Source organism: Notolepis coatsorum, assembly GCF_963971535.1.
Source record: "Notolepis coatsorum genome assembly, chromosome: 12".
Lineage (NCBI taxonomy): Eukaryota > Metazoa > Chordata > Actinopteri > Aulopiformes > Paralepididae > Notolepis > Notolepis coatsorum.
The window spans coordinates 84,196,732-84,209,546 of record NC_140176.1 but is presented as its reverse complement, the minus strand read 5'-3'; positions in this window follow the sequence as shown (position 1 = coordinate 84,209,546).

Below are 12,815 nucleotides of genomic sequence, written 5' to 3'. Positions count from 1 at the left end.
CTGGGCTCGAACTGACGAGCCCAGCGTCTCCAGCATTTCGTGGCGAGTGCCTTGCCCACTACGCCACGTAGCCGCCCCTCCAACCTGATACTATTAAACCCAAACAGGTACCGTTAAACCCAACCTGCTACTATTAAACCCAAACAGGTACTGTTCTTTTTTGTATCCACTTTTTCTCCCATTTTTCTATATTTTTCTCCCATCCCAATTTCGTATCATCCAATTCAACCCTCCCCTGTTACGAACGCTGTTTCTTGCCTCCCACAAGCCGGCTGCAATGTGGACTAAGTCATACATAGCACAAGTCCCCTCTGGTACTTGAGGTAACAGCAGTCGCATCTTTTCACCTGCGCAGCTCGATCTCTCAGTGGCGAGGAGTAACGCGTGGGAGGCTCACGCTGCCCCCGACACTTCCTGATTCTACTGCGCAGGCGCACCAACCGACCTGTAGGAGTCGCTGTCCACAACGCCCGATCCCCACCCATCAGTTTCCCACCCCCTAATACGGCCAATGTGTATTAGTATGAACGACCAGCTAAACTGAAAGCAATGTGGAGCGCTGGGCTCGAACAGGCAAGCCCAGCGTCTCCGTCATTCGTGGCGAGCGCCTTGCCCACTACGCCACGTAGCTGCCCCCCAAACAGGTACCGTTAAACCCAAACAGGTACCGTTAAACCCAAACAGGTACCTTTAAACCCAACCCGATACTATTAAACCCAACCTGATACTAGTAAAACCAACCTGATACTATTAAGTCAAACCAGATACAATTAAACCCCACCCAGTACTATCAAACCCAAACTGATACTATTAAACCCAACCTGGTACTATTAAACCCAACGCTGTATTATTATTTTTTTTTTATTATCTTTTTTCCTCATTTTTTCAATTTTCTCCCATCCCAATGTTAGTCGTTATGCCAATTCTCAATCCCCTTCCTGGTCGTTGCGCACCTACCCCCTACCGTCGGTCCGGGAGGGCGGAGACTATCACATGCTTCCTCCGATACGATCCGATGTGTACCCAGCCCACCACTTCTTTTCACCTGGCAGCGCGGTCTCTCACTGGGAGAGTGTAACGTGTGGAAGGTCACACTACCTCTCTTAGATCCTTCCCTTGCTGTGCAGGTGCCCGGACCGAACTGTAGGAGTCGCTGTTTACAACGACCAGGACCCACCCTTGCCGGGTTTCCCACCCTCTAACACTGCCAATTGTGTTAGTATGGACGGTCGGCCAACCCGGAAGCAGCACAGCTGGATTCGATCCCACTGTCTCTGTGGTGGTAGACAGACGCTTAGTCCGCTGCACTACCCGGCTGCCCCAACGCTGTATTATTTTTATTAAACCCACTATTAAACCAGTACTATTAAACCAGCCCTGTACTGTGGCGGCTAGGTGGTGTAGTGGGCAAGGCACTCGCCACCAATGTGGAGACGCTGGGTTCGCGTGTTCGAATCCAGCTCTCCACATTGTTTTCAGTTTAGCTGGTCGTCCGCAGTAATACACATTGGCCGTATTACGGGGAGGGAAACTGAAGGGTGGGGATCGAACGTTGTGAACAAGCGACTCCTACAAGTCGGTTGGTGCGCCTGCGCAGTAGAATCAGGAAGTGTCGGGGGCAGCGTGAGCCTCCCACGCGTTACTCCTCGACACTGAGAGATCGAGCTGCGCAGGTGAAAAGATGCGACTGCTGTTACCTCAAGTACCGGAGGGGACTTGTGCTATGTATGACTTAGTCCACATTGCAGCCGGCTTGTGGGAGGCAAGAAACAGCGTTCGTGACAGGGGAGGGTTGAATTGGATGATACGAAAAAATTGGGATGGGAGAAAATATAGAAAATGGGAGAAAAAGTGGAAAAAAAAAAAAAAAACAGCCCTGTACTATTAAACCCAACCTGATACTAGTAAACCCAACCTGATACTATTAAACCCAACTGGTCATTGCAACAGCAACTCAGCCTGTTCAGCACGGAGGGGATCTAGGGGGAGATAGCGTGAACCTCCATGCATGTTACTCTCTCCTAGTGAAACTGCTAGCCGTCAGGTGAAAAGAAGCGGTTGGCAACTTAACATGTTTCAGAGGAGGCATGTGGTAGTCTACACCCTCCCCAGACAGAGAGAATACATGTGGTAGTCTACACCCTCCCCAGACAGACAGAGAATACATGTAGTAGTCTACACCCTCCCCAGACAAAAAGAGGAGGCATGTGGTAGTCTACACCCTCCCCAGACAAAAAGAGGAGGCATGTGGTAGTCTACACCCCCCCCCAGACAGACAGAGAATACATGTGGTAGTCTACACCCTCCCCAAACCAACCGAGGATAGCACAACGACCAGGACCGTGGAACACACAGGTAATTGGCATAATAACATTTGGGAGAAAGGGGCAAAACATTTTAAAAACCAACACACTACCAACCTGGTCCAGTTAACCTGAACTGAGGTCCCAGAAGACAGGTCTGTTGGTCCTAGAAGCACCCAGCAGGCTGGTGAGACAGGTCTGTTTGTCCTAGAAGCACCCAGCAGGCTGGTGAGACAGGTCTGTTGGTCCTAGAAGCACCCAGCAGGCTGGTGAGACAGGTCTGTTGGTCCTAGAAGCACCCAGCAGGCTGGTGAGACAGGTCTGTTTGTCCTAGAAGCACCCAGCAGGCTGGTGAGACAGGTCTGTTGGTCCTAGAAGCACCCAGCAGGCTGGTGAGACAGGTCTGTTGGTCCTAGAAGCACCCAGCAGGCTGGTGAGACAGGTCTGTTGGTCCTGGAAGGCTGGTGAGACAGGTCTGTTGGTCCTGGCAGGCTGGTGGAGGCAGGTGTGTTGGTCCTGGCCGTTGTCACCGTCAGTAGATATGACCTGGTTAGAGTAGGCAGACTACAACAAGCCTAACGGGCATCCTGGCAGTGTGATGGTTCATATTAAAAAGACGAACAAACTTGTTATAATCTGTGCTTTTCTCTTTCTTGCCGACAGAAAGGAATAATGTCCCTTCCGGTAGAGATTCCTCAGGCTGCTGTACAGAAATATGATATATCCCTACATAGTCCGTCAGTCTACCATCACATAAATACCTTATGAAGTTCAGTAGCAGATCATATGGCCATCTGATTCAGCTCTGATTTAGGAAAACCCCATCTATAATTGTGTCAGTTGTCTCTCCATCAGGGATGGAATAACCCCATCAGGCGACTGTCGTTTTAGTTTGGTTAAAGCTTCCCGATCTCCCAGAGAGGAACACGGCAGTACTATCTGGTGGATGAATCTGACATCAGAGATCAGAAATTCCTCTCGTTGCTCCGTGGAGGAGATGTTCACTTGGAAGCAGCATCACTGCAGTGAAACCAGGCGGTTATCATCCAGATGGTTTTGTTATCATCCAGATAGTTTTGTTATCATCCAGATAGTTTTGTTTTCATCCAGATAGTTTTGTTATCATCCAGATAGTTTTGTTATCATCCAGATAGTTTTGTTTTCATCCAGATCCTTGTTGTGGTTTTATCCAGTCATTCCGTGTTGGAGAACTCGTGTCAGGAAGAACGCTGAGCTGAGAAAGAGATGCTTCCCCCCTGACTCCCAGCCCTTATAGTGGTCCCCCTGGAGACTGTCTGTGTCTCTCTCTCTCTCTCTCTCTCTCTCTCTCTCTCTCTCTCTCTCTCTCTCTCTCTCTCTCTCTCTCTCTCTCTCTCTCTCCTCCCCCTCTCTATCTGCCTCCCTCCCCTCTCTGTCTCTCTCACTCTCGTGCCTGCTCTGTCTCTCTTTTTAGTGATGCTAGTGGTCTCTTCCTCTCTTTATCCAGTGGGGTTAGGGTGGTGACTGCTACCATGTCTATACCACTGAGTGTGCTATCTATCTATCTATCTATCTATCTATCTATCTATCTATCTATCTATCTATCTATCTATCTATCTATCTATCTATCCATCTGTCCATCTGTCCATCCATTCATCCAACTATCCATCCATCTCCACCCACCCATCTATCAGTGTCTGTCTATCGACCCAATATTAACAGAAACATGTTATTTGTAATTGATCAGCTTACACTCAAAACACGACGGCAATCGAACCTGTAATTGAGTTGAATTAAAATAGATAAGAAAATCATTTATTAAATTATTATTCTGATTAAGATCTTACCTTTAAAGCACACGTTCAAACATTTGTCAGATTATTTAGACTGTCCTGCCAGAAAGCAGAGATCACTACCCCTCAAAACATTTGAATGGGACTTAAAAGGGATACACAACCTAAATTCCTAGAATTCCAATATGTATATATATATTATTTCCATGGACTAGGAAAGTTCATTCCATATTTGTAAACATGAGCTACTCTCCCTCAAAGCCAGAAAAGAGAGAAGTAAGTCTCAAACTTGTGATGTCATCAAGTGTAAAGTCTGGAGTGGCTCTATAGAAAATCAATGGGAGACAGATTTTGTGGACGCACAGAATGTTCGTTTTCCTTTTTAGACCCAAATGATCTTTGGGTCTAAAATGATCAGGTTGGGTTGGTTTAATAGTAACAGGTTGGGTTTAACAGTACCCGTTTGGATTTAACGGTATCAGGTTGGGTTTAATAGTATCAGGTTGGGCTTAACGGCACCTTATAGTAATACTCAGAACATTCCCCTGGGTGCTCTCAGTGTCACCTATAACATCTTTCCCAATTCGGGCGGCTGATTGGCGCAGTGGGAAAGGCGCTCGCCACTAACGCAGGATACGCTGGGTTCGAGCCCAGCTCTCGGTGTTGCTACCGGCTGGCCGGTCGTTCATACTAACACATTTGGCAAGTGTTAGAGGGTGGGAAAGCCGGTGGGTGGGGATTGGACGTTGTGGACAGCGACTCCTACAGGTCGGTTGGGTGACGCCGGTGCTGCGGAAGCAGGAAGTAGCGGGGGCAGCGTGAGCCTCCCACGCGTTACTCCTCGCCACTGAGAGTTCGAGCTGCTGCGGTGAAAAGATGCGACAGGCTGCCTCCTCGTGTACCGGAGGGGACACGTGATGCAAGGCGTCTGTCCTCACTACAGCCGACCAGTGGGAGGCATAGTCTAGCAACGTTCAAGACAGGGGAGGGAAGAATTGGATAATACAAAATTGGGATGGGAGAAAAATATAAAAATGGGGAGAAAAAGTGGATAAAAAAAAAAACATCTTTTTCAAAACCGACGCTCGTTGGCTGGTCTTATAACCAGAGATTGGAAGCATGTAATAGGTCAAGCGGTGTGTCAATCAAACAGCTGCCATTTTAGCTTTCTTAATGAATCCCAGATAAGAAACCATTCAGGAATGTCAAAATTGGAGTTAGGAAGACATTTTATTTTTTTGTAACTGCGTTCAGGAATAAGGACTATTATCTATGGAGCAGTTCCAGACGTCATACTTGACATCACAGGACTAGCACTCTAGGTTTTGGATTTAGGAGAGTTGTTCATGTTTACTTATACTTTTGAACCATCTTAGACCATAGGTACTTTGTAATTTGGCACCGATATCTGGCAGCGCAGTTGGCTCGCGGAGTTAGTTTGATCAGACCAGTCCATGGTGTTGAATCTTTAGGCTGAAGTTAGGCACTGTGCCAGTGAAACTTTTTTCAGATATTTGAAACTTTTTCAGACTTTTTTTGTGAGAAATTAAGTTGTATTTAATGTTTAGTTAAGAGAATAGAACCTGCATTGCATTCTGTGTTTCTAGCGTCTACTCCTCATGGACCTGAAATGTTATAAATTAAAAGTTTATTCTGGAGCATATACACATGCTTTTCCCCCCACACATTTGCAATGAATATTACAGCACAAACGTTTTCTCAAAACAACTTTCTTACCCAGTAACCAGGGATTGTCATCCATGTCTTGCATCATTCCGTATAGACTGCTGTTCCTGTCACTCTGTCGTGCACAGACCCAGGGGATTTGGCAACCACAGTCGTTATTATATTACTGGCGTTGCACACTACCTGGTGTTGATTGAATGTGTTTGCTTCCTATTTCTAAAAACATGTTCGTTTTCGCATGGTGGTACAACTGGAATGTGAGTGCAGTCAATAGCGCCCACAACATTGGGGAAGCCGACAATGTTAAAGAACTCCTGCTTTGTCTCCTCAATTTCCCATCTCTATTGGAGAAATTGGATGTATCTTGCCACTCTGCGAAGAATGGCTGGTACAACCATTGGTACAACATCCCACATAGCCCCGCTGATGGATGGTTGTGATAGTCCAGACTCCAGAGGCACCTGCGATAGGTGTCTGGAAGGAGCCAGACGCAAGAACCTGGAGTGTTGACAGCAGTTTGACAATGCCAGACATTGCATGGGATCTCATCCTTGATTTCATGGAGTAGATCAAGAATTGCTTGAGCTGGCAACCTGTGTCTCCGGATGATTTCGGTCTCGCTTTCGAAGGAATGATATTCTCATCAGAAATATTCTCTCACGAGCACGGCCTGGCTACAATCACTGCTGCCATTATCACCGGAGAAGCTGGCCATGACACCCCTTATAAATGCGCTTAGTTACCACCAACTCTCTGAAGACGTAAATAACTTCACTTTAACTGCGTGTGGCAATTAGCGTCGATCTTTGTGAATTGGAGTGTTTTTGCAATGAGGCTCATTTGCATAGAAAGGGGCACATTTTAAATTAAATTAAATTTGTATTTTTATTTGAAAAAAACAAATCTTTGAACAGAAATCTTGTTTTCAGAGTAGCTCATGTCTTACTAAGAGGAGCAGAGCTCCCTCTAGCTCCATTTAGGCCCTCTTGGTTAGGTTCTCTCCATTTTACTCCTCCCCTCCGCCTCTATTCTTAACCCAAACGGTGCATGCTTCCGCGTTCCCGTTTTGCGCTCTGATTGGCCACTGATGTTTCTGGTCACACCAATCGTGTGACGGCAAGTTCTTTCCCCGGTTAAGCTTAGACACTCTTTCGAAGTTGGTTAAGGTTAGAGTTTGTCTTAGAGCATGGTGATAGAACGGTTAGGGTTAGGGTTAGGGTTTGCTGCTGGTCGAGGCGGAAATGGGCACGTCACGCGATTGGGCGCACATGTCACATGACCAGAAACGTCAGTGGCCAATCAGATTAGCAAAACGCATGAACCGTTTGGGTTAAGAATAGACGCCTCCCCTCCTCTCCCTCCTCCTCTCCTCTTATTCTCTCCTCCCTATATTCTGGGTGGGTCCTCTTCTCTTCCTCTTTTCTTCTGGTTGTCTCTCACTCTGGAGTCCAGTGTTTCCAGTCTGAAGAACAGACACACACAGGTTAGCCTATCTATCCATCCATCCATGTATCCATCCATCTACCCATATACCAAGGGTGGAACTAATTACTATACTGTTTTAGTAGTTTTCTAAATAAGTCATTTTACTTTTACTTAAGTATATTTAGTTTGAAGTATTGAAATTAGTTACATTTTAAATTACATTTGTCACAAAGTAAAACAGTTATCTTTCCATAAGCTTTGCACCAGTCTGTAAATTGCAGCAAGTCAACACGGTAAATTATCAATGGGGAGAGTGAATCAGCAGAAATACTGAATTCCCATCTATTTAGATGAAGCAGAATATAAGAAATTACGTTATTCCATGGCCACATAGATAATCAAGGGGCCACTTCGGCTTCAAGTAGTTAAGCTACTAAACTCAAATATATGAGTTAACATTAGCCAAAGAGCTACCATCCATCTCATTAGCCCATTTGTCTCACTAGCTCATTGAACTACAGTATATATACTATATACTACACAGCACAAGTACAGTACAATAAAAACAAGTTTGGCATCCAACCAAAGTGCAGATATAACAGTAAAGTGCAGTAGTAATATACAATGTACAGATGATTAAACTGGATATAAAATATATAAATTAGTACACTATGGTAGTAAGTCATACTGGCCAGCAGCATAACTAGTAAGAGTAGGTAAGGGATATGTACAGATAAAGATATAGTATCTACAGATAAAAAGGATTATATTCAGGTATATACAGACGGATAATAAATAAATATATATATACAGTAAGAATAATGCGCTTGCTTGCTAGTTGCTTATTAGTATAGTTGATAATTGAATAATGGGGCTAGGCAATACGTATTTTTTTTATCCTGCCATCAGATAAAATACAATTTATTTCAGAGTCAAATAGAAAAGTGAAATGTGACCTGGTCTATTTTAGCTTCAGCATAAAATAATAGATGTTCATAACACAGTTGCAGATTGAAGCATCCTGAGCTCTCCATGACTGACTGACTGTTTAATTGATTGACTGAATGATGGTTAAATGACTGACTCGTTTACTGACTGACTGGTTAACTGGCTAACTGACTGACTGGTTAACTGGTTTACTGACTCACTGGTTAACTGGCTAACTGATGGTAATAATAAAATAATAATAATTAATTTATTTTGTATAGCGCTTTTCAAAGACCCAAAGTCGCTGACAATAGGCAAAAAAGAAACAAAGAAAACAAAGAAACATAGAACCACAGGGAAACGGAGGACAATAAGAATACACAGGAACATGAAACCACGAGTAACGGATAGCAAATACGGGAGTGAGTAGGGGAGACAGTCGGGAGGAGAGTAAGGGAAAACCAAGGGGGGTGGGGGGGCAGGAGAGGAGAGAACGTGGGGCAGGGGGAAATGGTGGCGAGTTGGAGGAGGGTGGTTATGGGTAAGGAAGGTCGAATGCTTGGGAGAACAGGTAGGTTTTGAGTCTGGATTTGAAGGTGGAGAATGAGGGAGAGTCTCTGATGGTCTGAGGGAGGGAGTTCCAGAGTCGGGGTGCAGCTCGTGAGAATGCCCGGTCACCAAAACTTTTGAGTTTGGATGACGGGACAGTGAGGGAAAGAGTGGTTTACTGACTGACTGGTTTACTGACCGACTGACTGGTTAAACAGACCTATGTTTTTGTTCCTCCATCTCAGTCCTGCAGAATGTCTGGGGGAAAAAATTAACAGCAACAATAATGAGAATAAGAATAATTACTATTATAATACCAGTATATCTAATAATAAAAAATAAAAAAATAATACCAGTATATCTAATCATAATAACAGTATATCTAATAAATAATAACAGTATATATAATAATAATAAATAATAGTAAGAAATGTATATCTAATCAGGATTTCCAAAAGTTTTTCTTGAAAATCCAGGACAGCACTTGCTGGCAAACAGTTTACAGGTAGGCCTAGTATCGACACATTTAACCCCAGTTTTATTTCTCCTTTTCTTTTTAATGATGCAGGGTTCATGATGATTTAAGTGTCTCACATTAATTACAGGTGGCTGCTACACCAATCACTGCTAACTGTACAATAAGGTCATCTGGCTCTGCTAATAATAATAATTAATAACAATAGTACATCTAATAATACAAGTATATCTAATAATAAATTACAATTCCAGTATATCTAATCAAACATAATACTAGTATATCTAATAATTAAATAATACCACTGTATCTAATACTAATACAAAGATATAATACCAGTATACTGTATCTAATAATAATAATAATAATAATAATAATAATAATAATAATAATAATAATAATAATAATAATAATAATAATAATAATAATAATAATAATAATAATAATAATAATAATAATAATAATAATAATAATAATAATAATACCAGTATATGTTGTTTCATGGTGAGGCAGGTCTCTTCTAGTCTGGTCAATCGCTCAATGGTTTGTTCAAAACTGTCCAAGACAGTCAACCTACACACACACACACACACAAACACACACACTGGATGTCTCCAAGCTTGAACCCACATTAAAGCACTAATTAAAATCTACAATGTGTATGATTTTCAATCACAGACAAACGCTTTTGTTCGAATTTTGTTCCAAAACATACATTTTGACATGGCGGTGCTTTAAGCTCTGAATCTTCCGTCTTGTTCATGCGCAGGTTGAGTATTTATACCAACAAAGTCACGTGTGACCTCTCATGACCCAAGCTAGGGTATAGTATCTTCAGGTGTCATCACCACCATTTCTGCCTCTCTACCGGACGAGCTTAACACCTTCTACACCTGGTTTGAGGTCAACACCCCGACACCCTCCTGCCACAGCCCTGCCACGCCCACCCCGCCATAGTAGCATGGCAGTTGGTCCAGATGGAATCCCAGGCCGAGCGCTACAGGCATGCGCAGCAGAGCTAGCAGGCGTATTCACCAATATATTCAACCTCTCCCTCACCACATGCAAAGTACAAGCCTGCTTCAAATCTTCCACCATCATGCCTTCACCCCCATAGTGAGCAAAAGGATGAATCCCTTGAAAGGATTGTAAAGAAGACTATCCTCAAGGAGATAACACCCACCCTGGACCCCCACCAAGGAGATAGCACCACCCTAGACCGCCTCCAAGGAGATACCACCCACCCTAGACCCCCACCAAGGAGATACCACCCACCCTAGACCCTCACCAAGGAGATACCACCCACCCTAGACCCCCACCAAGGAGATACCACCCACCCTAGACCCCCACCAAGAAGATACTACCCACCCTAGACCCCCACCAAGGACATACCACCCACCCTAGACCCCCACCAAGGAGATACCACCCACCCTAGACCCCCACCAAGGAGATACCACCCACCCTAGACCCCCACCAAGAAGATACTACCCACCCTAGACCCCCACCAATTTGCCTACCGACAAAACAGATCCACAGATGACGTAATAGACACTGCCCTCCACAACGCCCTCATGCACCTGGACAAACCCAACACCTATGTGAGGAAGCTGTTCATAGACTTGAGCTCAGCTTTCAACACCATAGTCCCCTCCATACTGGACACCAAACCCAGAGACCTGGGCCCTCATTTATCAATTTTCCTCAGAAAATGTTCTATTTCCACACGTAAGCACAGAATTTAGAATGTGTGCACGCACAAAAAAAACGGGATTTATCACACGTGCGTACACAGGTCCTACGCACACCTGTCATGATAAATATCACCTTGGTCCTACGCCGAGGCTCGTGCACACTTTCACGTATTTGCATACCAAAACCGCCCCGATTAACCATATACGGTAATGGAACACCCCCATGAAATGTGGAAAGATTTACTAAACCGAGGGAAGCGTGTTATGAGACAGGCTGACAGACGTGTACACGTACGGTGATGTCGGATATGATATCTATTAACCATTGCTGCCTGGGCAGCGCAAACACTAATAAAGACCGTGCTGAATATGACTGCCTTTTAATATTAATATTATTACTTGCCAGACAGTACAGTTAGATAAATATGGCAGACACTCAATTGACGGCACGGGGACAAGGATATCAAGTTTACAGTATTTTAATAGTCATATCACTATACAACTGAATTATTACGTTGCTCTTTTAATAGTAGAATGTCAGAGTATCAAAGTCAGGGGGAATGAATATTTCCTAGGTTAAGAATACTCGACCGGAGCTCTGCAGGGAGTGAGAGAAGGCGATACAGGGCAAAGCATGGTGGGAGACGATGATTTCCCCTGTGGAGTTGTAAGCTCCGGAGGAATTGAAGAATAGTCGGATAATCCTGTGGTCACTGAAGAAAAGGGGGTCTCGTACGGATCCAGTCCTTGTAATCCAAGTGCCCGATGGCAGGGTTAATAGCTCTTAATCCAAAGCCCGATGGCAGAGATGGTAGCTAGCTAGCTTCGTTTGTACTGGAAGCTAGCCCGATGACGGTCTTCAGGGAGTAGTTAGATCCAAACTCCGATGGTCTTAACTATACGCTTCTCCACGTTACTTCGCTTACACAAGTCACTATACTGCGCCAATAATGGCTCTACAATATTATGGTCGTATCTAAGTAGCTACTAGCTATCCGTAACGATACACCGCGGGTAGGTCTGTGTACAACGGTACCGAACGTATTACAATCTCGCTCGGCTGCTTCTCCTGTTCTGCTACTGCCGACTCATTACTTCCACTGCTCACATGTTCACTCGTTCTGCACACTCGTTACTGTGTTCTCGTTTCTCTGCTTACTAGGTTACTGCTGCTTGCGCCATCTACAATATATATACTCAGACTGATTTCTAGAGCGCAGCCGAATTACCTGTCCGGAATCAATGCGCATGCTATGGGCATGTCTGAACTTGCCCGGACACGTCTTTGAACTTGTCTGAGGGGCGCGTCTGCTGGCGCCTCCAATGTCAAGGGCGGTGCCCAATGAGGCGAGCGAATAATACTATGATGCAAACGGAAGCTTAAAGGTATATAGCCTATATACATAAACAATATACAAGCCATACAAAACAACAAACGCAGATTCTCAGTGTTAATCTGGCCCTTCAGAACAGGCATACAATCTATTTTGATGTCAGTATTGGGTAGCCTATATAAACAATAATACGAGAGCATATACAAGAACAATGAATCTCACTGCCATGTATGATGTAGCCTGCCTATGTGATCAATACAAACTGAATTCCATCATGTTTGTGTGCGGGAGCTCACAAGGCTGTTGTCACAATGGGTGGTACAGTAATAACAGTCTACACAATATCACGATGGACCATGCCATGTAGCCTATGTTCTATTATGACATGATCTGTGACGACAAATGTTCTAGGATGTTTGATTATGACAGCATGCCTATGATCAATAAAAACGCGAACTTGAATCCCATCATCATATTTACATAGTCTGTCCACTATCTTTATTACTTTGTTATTCCCCCCCCATCTATGTAAAGCGACCTTGCATGGGTCTCTTGATAGGCGCTATGTAAAATGAAGCTATTATTATTGTTGTTATTATTATTATCATGTCTGTGTGCTGAGCTCAGTGAAGTTTCAACGGAGCGAGGTAATC